Below are 20,167 nucleotides of genomic sequence, written 5' to 3' on the forward strand. Positions count from 1 at the left end.
GTTCTCCTTTATCTCACTTCCAATCTCTTGCCCACATCCTGTCTCTGGCCTGGAACGCCCTCCCTCCTCATATCTGACAGACAATTACTCTCCCCCACTTCAAAGCCTTATTGAAGGCACATCTCCTCCAAGGGGCCTTCCCTGACTAAACCCTGCTTTCTTCTTCTCCTGCTCCCCTCTGCCTTGCCCTGACTTGCTCCCTTTATTCATCCCCACTCCCAGCCCCACAGTACTTGGGTATATATCTGTAATTTATTTATTTATATTAATGTCTGTCTCCCCCATAAACTGTAAACTCATTGTGGGCAGGGTATGTGTCTGTTTATTGTTCTATTGTACTCTCCCAAGTGCTTAATACAGTGTTCCACACATAGTAAGTGCTCCATAAATATGAAGGAATGAATGAATTGTAGCGGAATCACATAATGCTACAGTGGCTTTGGCAGTAAATGAGTCCTGTACTAAAAAACAACAAAAAAACAAACACAACGCTGTATGCCCTTCACAATGGTACAGCACCCATGTCCGTCTTGTCACTGGTTGCAGTCCGTGCCCTGGCAGGAATACAGACTGGCAGGAAAGAGAGAGTCCAAGTGGCACTGCGCAAACCACTCGCACTACAATCATTTCCTTCACAAAGATTCTGTCCTGAAGTCCAAGACCCCAGGCTTACCAGGCATTTTCAATGGGAGGCTCCAGACTGGACTGCCAGAAATACTAGCCTAAGAGGAGGAAGGTGGCAGTAGCTTGGATTGATGAAACAATGGGAGTACCACTGCCTCATGTCTGTTCTATGGCCAGCCAGGAATGCAGGGTGCATGTTAGTCAGTCAACTGTATTTATTGAGCTCTTACTTTGTGCACGCACCATGCTAAGTGGTTTGGAGAGTACAATATAACAGACACATTCCCTGCTCACAATGAATTTAAGAGTCTAGAAGGGGTCACATTTTGCTGCAATTTCCCTGTGGCCCCACTGTTTCTAGTGAAGATAGAGGTGAGGGAAAAATGGAAGATTAATTAATCTAACCCATCTTATTTATTGAGCGCTTACTGTGTGCAGAGCACTGTACTGAGCGCTTGGCCGAGTACAATACCCTAGAGATGGTAGACCCAATCCCTTCCCTCAAGAAGCTTACAATCTAGCAGGGGAGGGTTGGCTAGCAGCTGTGGCATGGAAGTGCAATCCCAAGGTTTTCTGTTTAATAGGTTATCCCCAGAACAGTAGAGCTGTCCTGAAAACCAACCATATTTTGGGGGTGGTGGCAAAATGAAGTGGTGTCTTTGATGCCAATTCCTCCGTTCTCAGGGCTGTGGTTGCCTTTCTGTAGGCTTGATAGAGGCTGTCCCAGAAATCCAACTGGGAAGCTTTCATTTCAAGCTATCCTTGGACAGGTCTCAGCCTTAGCACTTAAGACACATCAGGACTGCATTCAGCTGGCTCCCACCCCTGGCCATCAGTAGGCTGGGAATCAGAGACATAGGCAGTCACCCTTAGAGTCAGCTTTGAATTTTATATAAGGACCTGGGACAGAAGTGGCTTGGGACCCAAAGAGAGACGATCAATAAATTGATGATATTTATTGGGCGCTTACTGGGTGCAGAGCACTGTACTAACACGGTTGGGAGATACAATACAGCAGAATTGGTAGACATGATCCCTGCTCAAGAGGAGCAGTGTGGCCTAGTAGATAGAGCAGGGGCCTGGGAGTCAGAAGGACCTGGGTTCTAATCCTTGCCCCGCCACTTGTCTGTTGTGTGACCTTGGGCAAGTCATTTAACTTTTTTGTGCTTCAGTTACCCCATCTGTAAAATGGGGAATATGACTGTGAGCCCCATGTGGGACATGGACTGTATACAATCTGATTAGCTTGCATCTACCCCAGTAGTTAGTAAAGGGCCTAGCACATAAGCAGCACAAAACTACAACAAACAAAAATGGAGCTTACAGCCTAGACAGCCTACTGGTGGAGACAGACTATAAAAGAAATTACAGCTAGGGGAAATGGCAGACTATATAAAGATATGTACATAAGCCATCTAAGGGTAGCTCCAAAGGACCTATTTGCACACCAGATTTACAACTAATTAACTCTTTATTTGATTGCAATCTCCTAGAGTTCAGGGGCTGTGTCTGGTTCTTCCCCTCAGCCCTTCAAATGGTACTTTGTACCATAATCAATAGTACAGTGCTCTGCACACAGTAAGTGCTCAATAAATGCAATTGAATGAATAAATCGATCAGGGGTATTTATTGAGCACTTACTCTGTGCAGAGCACTGTAGTAAGTGCCTAGGAGAGGACAATAGAACAGAATTAGCAGACATGTTCCCTGCCCATAATGAGCTTACAGTCTATAAATGAGTTTACAGTCATTATACCAACCATAAATGCTGTCAGCATTCATTCGCTTTTGTAGAAAAGGCTCACAGCTATCTATTATTAGATGTTATTCATATTATTATTCTTGAGAAGCAGCATGGCTCAGTGGAAAGAGCACGGGCTTGGGAGTCAGAGGTCATGGGTTCTAATACCAGCTCCACCATTTGTCAGCTGTGTGACTTTGGGCAAGTCACTTAACTTCTCTGTGCCTCAGTTACCTCATCTGCAAAATGGGGATTAAGACAGTGAGCCCTACGTGGGACAACCTGATCACCTTGTATCGCCCCCAACACTTAGAACAGTGCTTTGCAATTTGCACTTGTGCTTAACAAATACCATCATCATTATTATTATTATTATTAGCAGAGGGAATGCCTATAATGCAGGGAGTCCACTGGAACTAGACCATATCCATATGAGAGTTCTGACCAGAACCAGGATGTAAAAATGTAAAGGGCTGGAAGATGCCGAGAGTAAACACGGCAATGCATGGCATGGCACAGCAGGGCAGAGCGTGATTAAAACCCCAGGAGAGATGCTTCTGTGGGGGCCAGCATTGGACCAACATTAAAATTTCAAGGAGACATGTCTGCCTTTCTATCTCCAAAATAAGTGTAGAATTTAATCCTGATCTGAGGGAGAGGGAAATTGATAAGCAATGCCAATTGAGATTAACTTAAGCCCAACTTTATGCACCTGATGTGAAATGGAAACTCTGAGCAGTCAAATCCGTGCTTATAAAAGGAACATATTAGCTTCAAACTGATTAAAATGCTCACCAACGCTCAGTGGGTTTAGGCTTCTTGATCAATGAGTGGTCACGAATCTTCCTAAGCAATGTGGTTTATGTTTAAGAAGCTGTAGCGTAAGGATAAACTTGTACAAAACATGCTCAAACTGAGTAAGTAGGAGAATCATGCAACTGATTACAAAAATGGCCTAGCAGTTCATTTAGTGTTTCAATGATAAAGTTAAACCGAACCTAATTATTTTGAGATTTCCTGCATAATATGCATTTTCAAAGGAGATGTTTAAAAATACATTTAATTAAAAATAAAATGAATGTTGCCAAACATCGGGGGGTTTTCCCAACACAATCTTATTGCAATTGTACTGGAGATAGTCCTAAAGACCTAAAAAAATATGAAAACGTCACAAAAATTGGGGAAGCAACAAACAATATACAGTACATCGACCAGTCCTATGGATTTGAAAGGCTAAATGTATTTTAAAAGATTGAAAGGATTACTACAATATTTAAATCCAAAGGAAGTCTTCAAAATGGAATTTTACTTGCAGAAATGCTATGGAATAATATATCACATCTACATAAACAGGGGCCTGGGAGTCAGGGGAACTGGGTTCTAACCCCAGCTCCATTACTTGCCGGTTGTGTGACTTGGGCAAGTCACTTCATTTCTCTTGGCCTCAGTTTCCTCATCTGTTCTCCCTCTATCTGAGACTGTGAGCCCCATGTGGAACAATCTGTCTGACCTGATTATCCTGAATCTTCCAGCCCTTAGTTCAGCATTTGGCACAAAGTGCTTAATATATATCACAATTACTATCGTTATTCTTCTTGGGTTGGTACTTGGCAATAGAGAAAAACCCTTTTTAAAAAATTCACTTATAACATTTTACAGGATAACTCATTCATATTTTTCTATATGCAGCTGTCCTTTACATTTGAAGAGGACACCAGTGACAGTGAAGTTGGCCTATGGGGAGTGAAGGTGGCTGAAATGGCCAATGAAGGACTAACAGTCATGACCATATCTCCTGCATGTAAAGATTGTCCCCTGTTGTGTGGAGATGTATACTGCAGTGCCTGGTGCTATTTGTATTTTTGCCCCTTGGTCTGATGATCTTCTTGAAGTTTCTTTTTAAAAAGAACTGCTCCTTTCTCAATTGCTGCGCTGCAGGCTGGTCTGTCTGATGAAGGTGTCTTGCACCACGCTGAATGACAGCATTCTGATCGGTATTAATAACTGCGGCATTTGTACAGCATTTACTATGTGCCAAGCACTGTACTTAGCACTGGTATTACTGAAGGAGAAATGTGGTTGTATGGTTTCCCTGGTATAGACTGAACATCAGCTTGGATTTCTTAAGACTTCTTGTCAGGCCATAGTTCTGGGAAGGTTCTGTAAAATGGCTTACAATTGCTTGCATGAGCAGGTACTTATAAGTCTCTAGGGTGCAGTCATCAGTGATTAGCAACTCCTGAATGACTGTCGCTCAGATGTTTGATGAGGCCAGTAGCCTGTTGGGTTGGACATTTCCTTGGGGGATCAGAAAAGTTTTCAAACCCCAGTGTCCAGGTCCTTTGTTGCATCCTTCCCCATGGAAGAGTAGCATTAGCTGAACAGGAGCACGCTGACTTCTCACCTGTATCCTGCCTCTAGCCTGGAACTTCCTTCCCCTTCATACTTGACAGATCATCACTTTCCCTACATTCAAACCCTTACTAAAAGTACATCTCCTCCAAGAGGCCTTCCCTGACAAAGCCCTCATTTCCCCTACTCCCTTTCCCTTTTGCATCACCTATGCACTTGGATTTGCACCCTTTATTCACCCCACCCTCAGCCCCATGCACCTTAATGTACATACACGTAACTGATTTATTTCTATTAATGTCTCCCCCACTAGATTATAAGCTCCTTATGGGTAGGGAACATGTCTACCAAATCTGGTATAATGTACTCCACCAAGCGCTTAGCACAGTGCTCTGCACACAGTAAGTGCTCTATAAATTTGATTGATACCTACTCCGTGACCCTGGTTTAACCCACTGGCCGTGGGGAATGGATCAGACAAGGCAACTCCAGTCATGCCCTTGAAGGGCAATGTCAAGGTCTTAATGAACTGCTAAGGGCAGCCAAAGTTCCCAACTAATTCCTAGAACCGAGACCTACTGGTGGTAAACAAAGATTGTGAGAGACACTATTGTGGGCTCTCTGAAAATTGTAGAGAGCGAGGCCTCAGTGCTACTCCCTTCCACTTCTGCATCTGACAGGCTATGCAAATCTTGCCTGCCCTGCCACATTGTGATTTAAAGCCATGTGGGGTTCTGGGAGTAGGGAGATAATCTTTAATAGCTGGCCCAAAGACATCTGGTGAGGAGTGCAGTGAGATGTCTCAATATGAATTGTTTAATCAATCATATTTATTGTGTTTCCTGTGTATGATTAAATATGATTGAATGAAGTGTGAAGAGCACTGTACTAAAAGTCAGTAGACATACACAACAGAGTCATACAACAGAGTCAGTAGACACATTCCCTGCCCACAAGGGGCTTATGGTCTAGAGGGGGAGACAGACATTGAAATAAATTAGGGATATGGACATAAGTGTTGTGGGGCTGAAGGTGGGGTGAATAAAGGGAGCAAAGAGAGCAGGGGTGACGCAGAAAGGAGAGGGAGTAGAGGAAATGAGGGCTTTGTCAAGGAAGGCCTCTTGGAAGAGATGTGATTTTAAGAAGGCTTTGAAGGTGGGGAGAGTGAATGTCTGTCAGATATGAAGAGGCAGGACCTGGGCAAGGGGTTGGCGGTGAGACGGATGAGATCGAGGTAAATCGAGTAGGTTGGCATTAGAGGAGAGAAGTGAGCATGCTAGATTGTAGTAGGAAATTGGTGAGGTAAGATAGGAGGTGGAAAGGTGAGTGAGTGCTTTAAAACCAATGGTAGGGAATTTCAGTTTGATGCAGAGGTGTATGGGCAACCACTGGAGGTTCCTGAGGAGTGGGGAGACATGTACGAATTTTTTTTTTAAAGTGATCCAGACAGCAGAGTGAAGTATGGACTGGAGTTGGGAGAGACAGGAGGCAGGAAGGTCGGCAAGAAGACATGCAGTTGTTAAGACAGGATAATGCTTGGATCAGCAAAGCAGTAGTTTGGATAGAGAGGAAAGGGGTGAATTTTAGTGATGTTGTGAAGGTAGAACCAACAGGATTTGGGGACAACAGTTGCCATAATCTGATCTTTCATTTTTCCTTTTGAAGCTGGTGGTAATAGGGGCATTTTTTTGAGATCCCAAGGCATCCCTTAATGTTTCATATGTCGAGGAAAAGCTTGGGTCCGCCAACTAGTGTATCCCCTTTATATTTGTCTATCTTGGCAAGTATGGCAACCGATCCAGGTGGCTGTGTTGTGATTTCCTCAAAAGTTGAAAAGAGAGTAGGACGTGACAGGTCGGTAGGTTCTCTATGCTTTTCAGTGCCTCATCTTCGAGAGTAGGTGTGTTTGAGAGGTGATTCGAGTTATCAGAGCTACCATCTCTAAAGGATTCCCTTCTTGTCTGTGATGAAAGTGAAGCCATCTGCATACCTCAGTGGTGCTGTAATAGTGAGCGTGAGCCCATGTAACTTCTTTGGTAACGAATACCACGTTAATACAATCATTCATCCTTTCCTGCCTAGATTACTGCAACAGCCTTTTTGCTGACCTCCCAACCTCCTGGTTCTCCCCACTCCAGTTCTTACTTCACTCCACTGCCTGGATCACCTTTCTACAAAACTGTCAGGACATGACATCCTCCTCCTCAAAAATCTTCAGTGGTTGCCTGTCCACCTCCGTATCAAACAAAAACTACTCACCATTGGCTTTAAAGCACTCCATCACCTTGCCCCCTCCTACTTCACCTCACTTCTCTCCTTCTACAACCCAGTATGCATACTTCACTCCTCTAGCGCTAACCTTCTCACTGTGCCCCTACCTAGCCTGTCTCTCTGCCGACCCCTGGCCCATGTCCTGCCTCTGGCCTGGAATGCCCTCCCTCCTCAAATTCGACAATTACTCTCTCCCCACCCCCTTCAAAGCCTTATTGAAGGCACATCTCCTCCAAGAGGCCTTCTCAGACTAAGCCCTACTTTTCCTCATGTCCCACTCCCTTCTGCATCACCCTGACTTGCTCTCTTTTCTCTCCCCCCACCCCCCACCCAGCTCCACAGCACTTATGTATATATCTGTCATTTTCTTTATTTGTATTGATTGAATATCACTGTTGTTGTATTGTACTTTCCCAAGCACTTAGTATAGTGCTCTGCACACAGGAAGTGCTTAATAAATATGATTGCATGAATAAATAAAAGTCATTGGTTTGGTGAGGTCTGCACAGCCCTGGATTTCTCCTGCTATGGCATACCACCACTTGTTGGATATGTCCCTTAACTCATATTCTCTGCCATTTTTTTTTTTTTTGGTATTTGTTAAGCACTTACTATGTGTCAGGCAGTGCACTAAGCCCTGGGGTAGATATGAGCTAATTAGTTTGTTCACAATTCACGTCTCACCTGGGGCTCCTGGTCTCAATCCCTATTTGACAGATGAGGTAATTGTGGCACAGAGAAGTGATGCGACTTGCCCAAGGTCACACAGCAGACAAGTGGTGGAGTGGGATTAGAACCCAGGTCCGTCTGACTCCCAGGCCCGTGCTCTATCCACTAGGCCAAGCTGCTTGGAGTCAGTGTCTTTAATGTTATTCATTGCAGGGCTTTTAAATTTAATTAGAAACAGCAGTAGACTGGTTATCTAATGTGATTAATTGCTGCATTAGAGTGGAAAAAATAAAGGGCATATTGGTCTTAAACATGGCCATGCAAAGTCATGTGTGGGAGCAAATGTGGCAGAGTGAAATGCAAGACTTATCTGTTTGATTATGTACTTTTCACAGAGTGACAAATTATCCCCTGTATAATTGAATCAGAGTAATGAGTGGATGGGGAGAAAAAAAAGTGATACAGTGAACACCTCTGAGACAGTTGGATCTTATGTCAGTTGCAAACCATATCTAAAAATGAAGCATATATGCTGCATTTGACACAGGGTCTTCTGTTATCTTAAATAAATCTTACCCCTAAAATACCCACATCAAGCAAGGTCTGATCTCAAAGCTGGAATCCAAATGTGTATAAATTGGGGAGCACCAAAACCAGTGGGCAAAAACCAAACAATAGAATGTAAAGTGGAACACTGCATCTTTGCTTAATTATCTAGCCAAGTTGTTACTATATCTATGCCAAAGTTTTAGTCAGTGGTTGCATAGAATTATAAAATCCAGTATCTGGGAACCCCCTGGAGAGCAGATGAATGCCTATTCTTTTCTTAAAAGATCTTAATGGATGGAGACCCCCAGATGCCCACCTTCTGCCTCTGGCCTGGAACTCCCTCCCTCTTCATAACCGACAATTACCCTTCCGCCCTTTAAAGCCTTCCTGAAGGCAGATCTCCTCTGAGAGGCCTTCCCTGTCTAAACTCTCTTTTGATGATGATGATGATGATGATGGTATTTGTTAAGTGCTTACTATGTGCAAAGCACCGTTCTAAGCACTGGGGTGGTTACAAGATGATCAGGTTGTCCCACGGTGGGGGGGGGGGGGGGGGGGGGACTCACAATTTTAATCCCCATTTTACAGATGAGGTAACTGAGGCACAGGGAAGTTAAGTGACTTGCCCAAAGTCACACAGCTGACAGTTGGCAGAGCCAGGATTTGAACCCATGACCTCTGACTCCAAAGCCCATGCTATTTCCACTGAGCCACGCTGCTTCTCTTTTCCTTTTCTCCAACTCCCTTTGGCATCACCCTGACTATAGTGTAGTGTAAGTAACGAGCTTACAGTCTAGAGACGGGACAGATGTTAATACAAACGAATCAATTACAGATAGGTACATAAATGCTGTGAGGCTGCAGCGCGGGGTGGGGGGTTGAACAAAGGGAGTAAATCAGGGCAACCCAGAAGGGAGTTGGAGAAGAGGAAAGGAGGGTGTAGTCAGGGAAGGCCTCTTGGAGGAGATGTGCCTTCAATGAGGCTTTGAAGTGGGGGGAGAGTGATTGTCGGATATGAAGAGGCAGGATGTAGGTGAAAGGACAGCAACGAGATAGACGAGGTCTCAGGGAGGCTAACATCTCTGGGCCTCAGTTTTCTCATCTGTAAAATGGGGATTCAATGCCTGTCCTCACTCCTATTTAGCCTGTGAGCCCCATGTGATCTGAGACTGTGTCTAACCTGATTATCTTGTATCTACCCCAGTGCTTAGTACAGTGCTTGGCACACAGTAAATGCTTAACAAATACCACAATTATTATTATTAAGAGGTGGATAGCCCCGAAATGTTATCAGTCAATGAGCAGCCTCCATGTAAGGTAGACCTTAGGAAATAAGCTACTCGAATGTGGCTCCAAAATTCATACCCCTGTATACATGATGTGTGATTTTTATATGTGATTTGCCCTGTGCAGATTTAAGCTCCCAAAAGAATTTTCAACCAGAAAAGTCCTTGCAAAAAATGTACCTGCTGAGAGCTGACATGGCCTGATACTTTTGAAAGTCTTATATAGCCAGGCAAAACAGTCCGAATTTCACACAGTTTCACCTTTTCTGTTCTTTCCATTATTCATTCAATCGTATTTATCTCCTTGCAAAGGGTGGATAAAAACCAATATTATTCAATTCAGATCACAATAGCAGATGGTCTGGATTGTTGGCTTCCTCGAAAACTTCTGCCAATTACTGTTTTTTACAAACACTCCTGCCTCTACCAAAACAGTCAGTCCAAAGTCCAAAGGAATACTGGGGATTCTAGCAATCCTCTGACCTCTTAGTCCAGGACAGATTGGAAATTTGCCTGAACAGATACATCAGCCGCCCATCACAAATGTCTCCTCTACACAACCTGGTTATACAAATTACTCCTGGATTTTCTTCTCTGGATAATTGTGGTATTTGTTAAGCATTTACTCTGTGCTGGGCACTGTACTAAGCGCTGGAGTAGATGCAAGATAATCGGGTTGGACACAGTCCCTGTCCCACATGGGGCTCACAGTCTTAATCCCCATTTGACAGATGTGGGAACTGAGGCACAGGGAAATTAAGTGACTTGCCCAAGGTCACACAGCAGAGCCCAAGATTAGAATCCAGGTCCTCTGACTCCCAGGCCCGTACTCTTTCCACTAGGCCATGCTGCTTCTCTATCTGGACCTTGCAGTAAGGAGGCCTGCAGGGCAGTAGAAAATGGCAGTGTCTTGGGCTTTCTGCCAAACTCTTTCCAACAAAGTTCTTGCTGCATGATTCTGAGATTCTTTCTCATTCAATCATACTTATTGAGCACTTACTGTGTGCAGAGCACTATACTAAGTGCTTGGAAAGTACAATTCGGCAACAGAGACATTTCCTACCCAACAACGGGCTCACAGTCTCCTACTCTACAAGGTTAGGACTCATCCTCCTCCTCAAATGTTTATCCAGTGGCCACTCTGTGCACTGTTCTCCCTGCTCCAAGCTATCTAGAGCATACTTTGCTTTCTATTTCTCTTGGGGAAAGGGAAAGGCTGCTTATCTGGCTTGCTTTTATCTGCTTTTCACTCCCAAATAGAAGAATAACAGGACTTCAAAAAAGCCTCAGAAGGTCAAACTACCATGTTAAATCATTTTACAGCTCTGGTTCTTCTCACTCTTACTCCAGTCACCTCTTGATTATCTTCAGCCAATCATTTCAACCTTCTTCCTTTTATCAGGGCTGCTAAAGAGTAGGAAAATTGATTTTAGTGCAGCCTGATTTAATTTTCCCCTGCCCATCATCTGGTGAAGGTATTAATGGTCAGTGGAATGGCCTATGGGCAGAAAACAGAAGGGAGGAGAACAAACCAGTAGTGGGATAAGGGCACAAACTCAATAATCCACCCGGAGAATACCTGAGAAGAACTATGTTTTTTAATCTCAAATTCTAGATAGGTCAAGTCGATAAGAAGGTAGTGCTCCTCTAGGGTGAATGCTGGCCCAAAGTGACATGCTGCTGCCGCTTAAAAATTGCTTGGGGAGAAGGGCTTCTGGTTAATAATCAACTGGAATTTGTAAAGAACAAGTCTTATCACCCTAATCCTTTATGACAGAGAGCCCTGTTAGATCAAGGGGAAGGTAAATATGCAATATATCTTGCCTTCAGCAAGGCTTTTGATTCTGTCCCACACAATGTTCACTATGAACTGGGAAAATAAGGTCTAGACCATTAACTATTGTGCACAACTGGCTGAGAGAACATACATAGGGAAAGACTCTTAATAGAACAGTATTTAGTGTGGAGGGGAGCACCAAGGGAAGGCGGGGTGAGGGGGGAGAGGAGAGAAACCAAAAACAATAATTCCCATGGGAAATGGCCTTATTCATTGTTTCAGCCATGACCTGGATGGGGTAGTTGCCCTGGGCTAGAGTGCATGTAGACATTTCTATGAAGTAACAAAGCTGAGTTAAACTTATTTCATGTGGGTTATCTCAGGGAATTTGGATTTTTTTTATGGGATTTGTTAAGTGCTTACTATGTGCCAGGCTCCTACTATACAGTGGGGTAGATAGGATAATCAGCTTGGTCACAGTCCCTGTCCCACACAGGGCTCACAGTCTTAACCCCCATTTTACAGGTGAGGTCATTGAGGCCCAGAGAAGTGACTTGCCCAAGGTCACACAGCAGGCAAGTGGCAGATCCAGGATTAGAACCAGGTCCTCTGACTCCAAGGCCCATGCTCTTTCCACTAGCCCATGCTGCTTCTGGATGGTAAATGAACAGTTACAGCTCCCGAAAGGAATGCTTTAACAGCTTCCCCAAGCCTCTTAGTCTTCTTCCCCACAAAAGCGCATAAAAAAATAAACAGCCCCAGAGAGCCCTCACTACTCTGTCTATTCTCTTCTGTCACTTAGCCTTTCTAGTCATCTTCCCCTTCGGTATTCACGGCCCCAGCAAGAGTCCTTTCCCCTTTCTTCCAGAACTGGAGAAGACCACCAGTTGCCTCAGCCCTAGCCTCTTAACCAAGCCACCTTAACTTGATGTAGTCCTCCCAACCTAGTTTCTCCACTTGGTTTTGATGACTTCTCTGGCTTCCTATTCTCCTCTAGACTGTAAGCTCATTGTGGAAGGGAACGTGTCTACCATTGTGGAAGGGAACGTGCCTATTGTACTGTACTCTCCCAAGCGCTTAGTACAGTGCTCTGCACACAGTAAGTGCTAAATAAATACCACCGATTGACTGATTCTGGATCTGCTCCACCACAAAATCTCCAAGCCTCGCTAGACCAGACAGGATCTGTCCATTTCACAGGCTCTTCCCTTGTAAAGCACAGAAGCTCCCCTCCCTAATGTCTGGTTTCCAACATCCTCCTTACAGCAGGAAGGTAGCCCTAAGCCTCTGATAGGGGTTTTGTTAAACTGGGACTTCCAAATCCAAGAGCTCACGGTAATAGGAAATATAGAGTACTTGTGATATTTGTACAGGCCACTAAACTGGGGTGGGAGGTGGCCAGCACCACTCTGACCCTTCTTCAATCAACCAATACTATTTACTGAGTGCCTACGATGTGCAAAGCACTTAACTGAGTACTTGGGAGAGCAAGACAGAGTTAGTAAGCGTGATTCAATCGATCAATCGTATTTATTGAGCACTCACTATTGGTAGAGCACTGAACTAAGTGCTTGGGAGAGTACGATACAAAAGAGTCAGTAGACACGGCTCCCTGTCTGACAATCTTACAGTCTAGAGGACATTCACATAAATAAATAAATTACAGATATGTACATAAGTTCTGTGGGGCTGAGGGAGAGGTGAACAAAGGGAGCAAGTGCAAGGGTGACACAGAAGTGAGTGGGAGAAGAGCATGGGCCTAGAAATAAGAGAACCGGGTTCTAATCCTGGCTCTGCCATTTGCCTGCTGTGTGACCTTGGGCAAGTAGTCACAACTTCTCCTTGCCTCAGTTTCCTCATCTGCAAAATGGGGATTCAATACCTGTTCTTCCTCTCCCTTCGCTTTTGAGCCCCATGAGGCACAGGGATTGTGTCCCATTTGTTTGTATTGCCCCTACCCCAGTGCTTAATACAGTGTTTGACAATAAGTTATGGATAGGGGGAATAGTAGGATATAATGATATGTGAGGCTGAGGGTGGGGTGACTATCATGTGCTTAAAAGGTACAGATCCAAACACACAGGCGATGCATAGGGGAAGGCGAAATAGGGAAATGAGGGCTTAGTCAGGGAAGGCCTCTTGGAGGAGATGTGCTTTTAGGAGGGTTTTTGAATGTGGGCAGAGTGGTGGACTGCCAGTTATGAATGAGGAGAGAGTTCCAAGCCTGAGGGAGGACAAGTGGCATTTGTTAAGCAGTTACTATATGCCAAGCCCTGTACTAAGCACTGGGGTAGCATCATCTTTAAACAATTTGGAATGCATAAACATTTAGTACAACAAAACAAAACATGTGGACAGTTGTCAAGTCATCAGAATAAATAGAAGTAAAGATAGATGCACATCATTGACAAAATAAATAGAATAGTAAATATGTACAAGTAAAATAAATAGAGTAATAAATCTGTACAAACGTTATATACAGGTGCAGTGGGGAGGGGAAGAAGGTAGGGCAGGGGGCGGATGGGGAAGAGGAGAGGAAGAAGGGGGCTCAGTCTGGGAAGGCCTCCTGGAGGAAGTGAGCTCTCAGTAGGGCTTTGAAGGGAGGAAGAGAGCTAGCTTGGCAGATTTCGGGAGGGAGGGCATTCCAGGCCAGGGGGAGGACGTGGGCCGGGGGTCGACAGCGGGACAGGCGATAATGAGGTGCAGTGAGGAGGTTAGCAGCAGAGGAGCGGAGGGTGCGGGCTGGGCTGTAGAAGGAGAGAAGGGAGGTGACCTTTTAAGCCTCCTAAAAAGTCACCCCCTCCAAAATGTCATTCTCTGACTCTACTCCACGTCCTTGGGAATGTCATCCCTATCAGTCTTTTCAACAGTTATGAGCATACCTATTTATTACTCTTGTTTTCACCCCCTGTATCCCGACTCTTATGTTTTAACCTAGCTCCATGTTTGGTCATTTGTGTACACTCCCCATGCCCCCCCCACCCCCACCCCAATTAGATGGAGGGAAGGGTCTGGGTCTTTTCCTTCTATTATGTGCTCCTAATTCCTTAATCCAGCGCTCAACACCATACTGGCACTCAATGAGTAGTTTTGACGATGATGATTTCTAACAATCTTTCCTCCATGCGAAGGGAAGAATTGAGCTCAGTAGATCTAATCCCTTGTTATGGCTAGTTGTTGCCAATACCTTAAACAAATATCTAGTCAATAGAGATAAACTGACAAAACACACTTGGCACAGACCCCAACCAATCTATACCGCTATGAATGGAAGCAAATGACATAGTTCGTTTACGAATATATTCTCATGACTCATCCACTCTGTCTCTTACTAGAAAACCAATTTAAATCTTGTACAGAAGTGAAATTTCTGCTTGGTGCGATGCCTCATTTCAACTGAAAATCCTGACACAGCATTTCTCACAAAGAGACCTCACGCACCTAGGGAGGGAATCTATGCAAAAAACCCAGTGAGAAAGCTATACGACACCCTAGGAAACCAGAGTAATTTCCTTCCGACCAGTCATTAGAGCCACTGCTGGGTGGGTCAGGTAGAGTTCCTTTCTGGGGCACACTGATATGAAGTACCAGCGTGGCTTAGTGGAAAGAGCACGGGCTTGGGAGTCAGAGGTCATGGGTTCTAATCCTGACTCCACCACTTGTCAGCTGTGTGACATTGGGCAAGTCACTTCATTTCTCTGTGCCTCAGTTACCTCATCTGTAAAATGGGGATCAAGACTGTGAGCCCCAAGATGGGACAACCAGATAACCTTGTATCTATCCCAGTACTTAGAACAGTGCTTGGCGCATAGTAAGTGCTTAAATACCGTCATTATTATTATTATTATTAGTAGTAGTAGTAGTAGCCAGGACTAATGCTTTTGGAGCCAAGTACTGTTGCCCCTCACTGTGCTTCTTGGATTGTCCAGGGTGGCGCATGCTCTTCCATGCTATTCTCCACCCCCCGGTGCCATCTTTGCCTTAAGGGAGGCCCCAGAGTACAGACAAGTTGAGCGAAAGAAGACAGTTTCCCTAGAAAAGTTAGGGCATCAAATATGCACCTCGGAGCCGGGGAGTCCAACTCCCAACTCAGAACCACCACAGTTTATATCCTGCTGGAAGGCAATGCTGCCCTCAGGCCTAAGAGGCCTCTGTGGGCCTGGGCTCAGCCCCTACCCCTTTCAGAAGTCAATCACCACCCTGCAAATCTTGCTCCAGCTTGGCCTGGGGTTCCCTCTAGACTGTAAGATCATTGTGGTCAGGAAATGTGACTGTTATATTGTGTTGGACTCTCCCGAGCACTTAGTACGGCGTTCTGCACACAGTAAGCGCTCAATGAATATGACTGATTGACCAATCGACTGATTCCTGCTGGGACATCACATTGCCTCCGGACCAGAAGACCACCTGTTGTCTACCAACAGGAGGAACAATTTGATCCTGATAACTTTTCACATCAGCTGACATATACGGTTTATTTCGGTCTGAAGTTAAAATAGTGAAATTGAATAGTTTAACTTAACTGGGAGTTTGGGCTAATGTTGAGAACATTGCCACATCCTCTGGGGACATTTAGTACTAAGTAAATGGAAAGAACTAACCCAAGAGACTTTGTCCTAAAAAGTAAGGATACTGGGCATTGTGATCAAATTGCATCTATTAACTTAGTTTGGCCACATTAGATGTTTCAGCTGCAGTTGATGCTTGACTTGAGGTGAATCTTAGCAAGCACAGTGCAACCATACAGATACTGCTAAATCAAATTGTAGACTTACTAGACTGTAAGCTCCCCAAAGGCAGGGAACATAATAATAATAATGGTATTTGTTAAGCGCTTACGATGTGCCAAGCACTGTTCTAAGTGCTGGGGTAGATACAAGGTAATTAGGTTGACCCACGTGGGGCTCACAGTCTTAATCTCCATTTTACAGATGAGGTAACTGAGGCACAGAGAAGTTAAGCGGCTTGCCCAAGGTCACAAAGCAGGCATGTGGCAGAGCCGGGATTAGAACCCACATCCCCTGACTCCCAAGCCCATGCTCTTTCCACTAAGCCACACTGCTTCTTCCGACTCTGTTACACTGTACTCTTCCAAGTGCTTAGTAGAATCAATAGTATTTATTGAGGACTTACTGTGTACTAAGTGCTCAGGAGAGTACAATAAAACAGAGTTGGGAGACATGTTCCCGGCCCACAATGACCTTACAGTGCTCCGCTGCATAGTAAGTGCTCAATAAATACAATTGATTGACTCATTTAACGAGAGACTTCTGAATGCGGAGCACTGTACACAATAGAGTTAGGAGACATGATCTCTGCCTTCAAGCAGCTGGAGAGACACACTCTAAAATCAAATTCAGGTAGGGGAAGTAACAGAGTTTAACGATCTGCACAAAAAAGGGTTGTGGAGGGAGGAAGGGGAAGTTTCCAAGTGTCTGTGATGCAAAAGTGGCAATTGGCCTGGGCGGGGGTGGGGGGGAGGGTTGGGGAGAGAGTTATAGAGTTCACTATTTTGACAAGTTGGTTATGGAAGGGAAAGAGTCAATCCTACTCATCCCAATTCCTGTGATACCCCTATCTCTAAAAAACAGTCGTTGCAAATATTCCTGTTTTCCTAAAGTCACTAAGGGCTGCTTCCCCTAGCTCTGCAACAAAAGATTCACCTGCACAGAAAATTCCTTTATTTGGCCGGCCTGCCCACAGACTCGATACTGCCCAATGCTTCTGCCTAAAAAACTACTCTTAAAATGAAAGTTTCTGGGCCTCTCACATAGTTGTGCACAGCTCTATTAATCAATCAATCAATCGTATTTATTGAGCACTTACTATGTGCAGAGCACTGTACTAAGCGCTTGGGAAGTACAAATTGGCAACACATAGAGACAGTCCCTACCCAACAGTGGGCTCACAGTCTAAAAGGGGGAGACAGAGAACAGAACCAAACATACCAACAAAATAAAATAAATAGGATAGAAATGTACAAGTAAAATAAATAAATAAATAGAGTAATAAATATGTACAACCATATATACATATATACAGGTGCTGTGGGGAAGAGAAGGAGGTAAGATGGGGGGATGGAGAGGGGGACGAGGGGGAGAGGAAGGAAGGGGCTCAGTCTGGGAAGGCCTCCTGGAGGAGGTGAGCTCTCAGCAGGGCCTTGAAGGGAGGAAGAGAGCTAGCTTGGCGGAGGGGCAGAGGGAGGGCATTCCAGGCCCGGGGGATGACGTGGGCCGGGGGTCGACGGCAGGACAGGCGAGAACGAGGTACAGTGAGGAGATTAGCGGTGGAGGAGCGGAGGTTGCGGGCTGGGCAGTAGAAGGAGAGAAGGGAGGTGAGGTAGGAGGGGGCGAGGTGATGGAGAGCCTTCAAGCCCAGGGTGAGGAGTTTCTGCCTGATGCGCAGATTGATTGGTAGCCACTGGAGATTTTTGAGGAGGGGAGTAATATGCCCAGAGCGTTTCTGGACAAAGATAATCCGGGCAGCAGTATGAAGTATGGATTGAAGTGGAGAGAGACACGAGGATGGGAGATCAGAGAGAAGGCTGCTGCAGTAGTCCAGACGGGATAGGATGAGAGCTTGAATGAGCAGGGTAGCAGTTTGGATGGATTAAGTGATTACTTCTCTGGAGTTAAATCTATTTTAACTGATGAAAAGTTGTGGTTGTCCCCTTGGGGCATCCATTCCCCTTTTGATTGAAATATGAAACAAAATGTACAACAAAGTTAAATTGGCATAAAGATGACACTTGTAGAATTTGTTAACCACTTACTATGTGCCAAGCATTGTGCTATGTGTTGGGGTAGATTCAATACAGTCAGATCAGGCACGACTCTGCCCACACAGGCTCAGAGTCTAAAGGGAAAGGAGAACAGGTATTTAATCCTCATTTTACAGATGAAGAAATTGAGGCACAGAGAAGTGACTTGTACAAGGTCACACAGCAGGCAAGTGGAAGAGTAAGGATTAGAACCCAGGTCTCCTGACTCCCAGCCCTGGGCTCTTTCCACAAAACTACTTAGCTTTGTAGAAACCCATCCCATGACACTACTGTACTTTTTTTTTCAAAATATGGAATAGTAGTACAGTAATAGAACAGAAAGTTAAGTTTTGTTCTAGATCATCACAAATGAATACCTTAATTATTTTCTATGAGAAAACAGGCAAAATTAAAACTGAAAAGCAATGTTCACAAATTAGACACCTTTAGAGATTCTGAAATCCTTGCAGGTAGGGACCGGATGTTTGTTTTGTACTGCTCAAGAGCTTAGGACAGAGCCTTGCATCCAGTGGGCACTCAATGACTATTATTATTCATTCATTCATTCAATCATGTTTATTGAGTGCTTACCATGTGCAGAGCACTATACTAAGCACTTGGGAGCGTACAACAATAAACAGTCACATTTTCTGCCCACAACGAGCTTACAGTCTGGGGGGTGGGGAGACTGACATCAATACAAATACAGAAAATGACAGATATGTACATATGTGCTGTGGGGCTGGGACGGGGAAGAGCAAAGGGAGCAAGTCAGGGAAATGCAGAAGGGAGGGAGAGATGAGGAAAAGTGGGGCTTTTTTTAATGGCATTTATTAAGTGCTTACTATGTGTGAAGCACTGTTCTAAGCGGGAAGGCCTTTTGGAGGAGACGTACCTTCAATAGGTCTTTGAAGGGCAGGAGAGTAATTGTCTGTTGGATTTGAGGAGGGAGAGCATTCCAGATCAGAGTCAGGGAATGGGCATTCCAGGCCAGAGGCAGGGCATGGGTGAAGGGGTCGGTGGCGAGACAGGCAAGATCGAGGTACCATAAGAAGGTTAGCACTAGAGGAGCAAAGTGAGCGGGCTGGGTTGTAGAAGGAGAGAAGTGAGGTGAGGTAGGAGGGGGTGAGGTGGTGGAGTGATTTAAAGCCAATGGTGAGGGATTTCCATTTGATGTGGAGGTGGATGGGCAACCACTGAAGTTTTTTGAGGAGCGGGGCCACATGACCTGAACGTTTTTGTAGAAAAATGACCTGGCCAGCAGAGTAAAGTGTGGACTGGAGCGGGGAGAGACAGGAGGCTGACGCAGTAATCCAGGCAGGATAGGATGAGTGATTGTACTAACATGGTAGCAGTTTGGATAGAGAGGAAAGGGCAGATTTTAGCGATGTTGTGAAAGTGGGACCGACAGGATTTAGTGATGGATTGAAAATGTGGGTTGAATGAGAGAGAGGACTCACGGATAACACCCAGGTTATGGGCTTATGAGACAGGAAGAATGGTGGTGCCATCTAAGGTGATGGGAAAGTCATGGGGAGGGCAGGGTTTGGGTGGGAAGATAAGGAGCTGTTTCGGACATGTTACATTTGAGGTGACAGGAAGACATCCAAGTAAAGATGTCTTGAAGGCAGGAGGAGATGCAATTACATCTGAAGATCTATAACGTGCTACTCATAAAATCTTACTAAAGCTTCGTGGAAAAGTATTGCCCCCTCTCAGAATCACACCTGGAGAGTTTCCAGTACTTTACCAGTCTTGGCTACAGGAGGGAAAGTCAAGCAGAGGCATACCCATTCCATTCTTAGCTTAGGCAGTGGCTAGCAAGTGGAAGGCACTCTGCTACAAGTCAAAACTCACCTGTGCTGGGCAGCAGCAGCATAAGACAGAGTTGAGGGCGGAGACTCAAGTTTACCATGCAGACGAAGGCAACAGTAAACCACTTTCTTATTTTGACCACGTAAACTCTATGGATACACTACCAGAACAACTGCAGATGGAGGTGGGGCATTCTGGGAGAGATATGGCCATGGAGTCACTATGGGTCGGAAATGACTCGATAGCATAAGACAAGATAATGAAAAGTATCAATACCTTGATTTCGTCAAGAAATAGCCAGGAAAATTGGAGTGTCAAAACAT

The 20,167-nt window shown here is 44.9% G+C and overlaps 1 non-coding gene across 1 annotated transcript; it reads left to right on the plus strand.

The window, feature by feature from the left end:
- The first annotated feature begins 19,738 nt into the window (after positions 1 to 19,738).
- Positions 19,739 to 19,876, plus strand: LOC119920211. Its single transcript, XR_005447969.1, has one exon. It is a non-coding gene; the product is annotated as a small nucleolar RNA SNORA7 (small nucleolar RNA).
- Positions 19,877 to 20,167: the final 291 nt, after the last annotated feature.

This window comes from Tachyglossus aculeatus, chromosome X1 (genome assembly GCF_015852505.1).
Source record: "Tachyglossus aculeatus isolate mTacAcu1 chromosome X1, mTacAcu1.pri, whole genome shotgun sequence".
Lineage (NCBI taxonomy): Eukaryota > Metazoa > Chordata > Mammalia > Monotremata > Tachyglossidae > Tachyglossus > Tachyglossus aculeatus.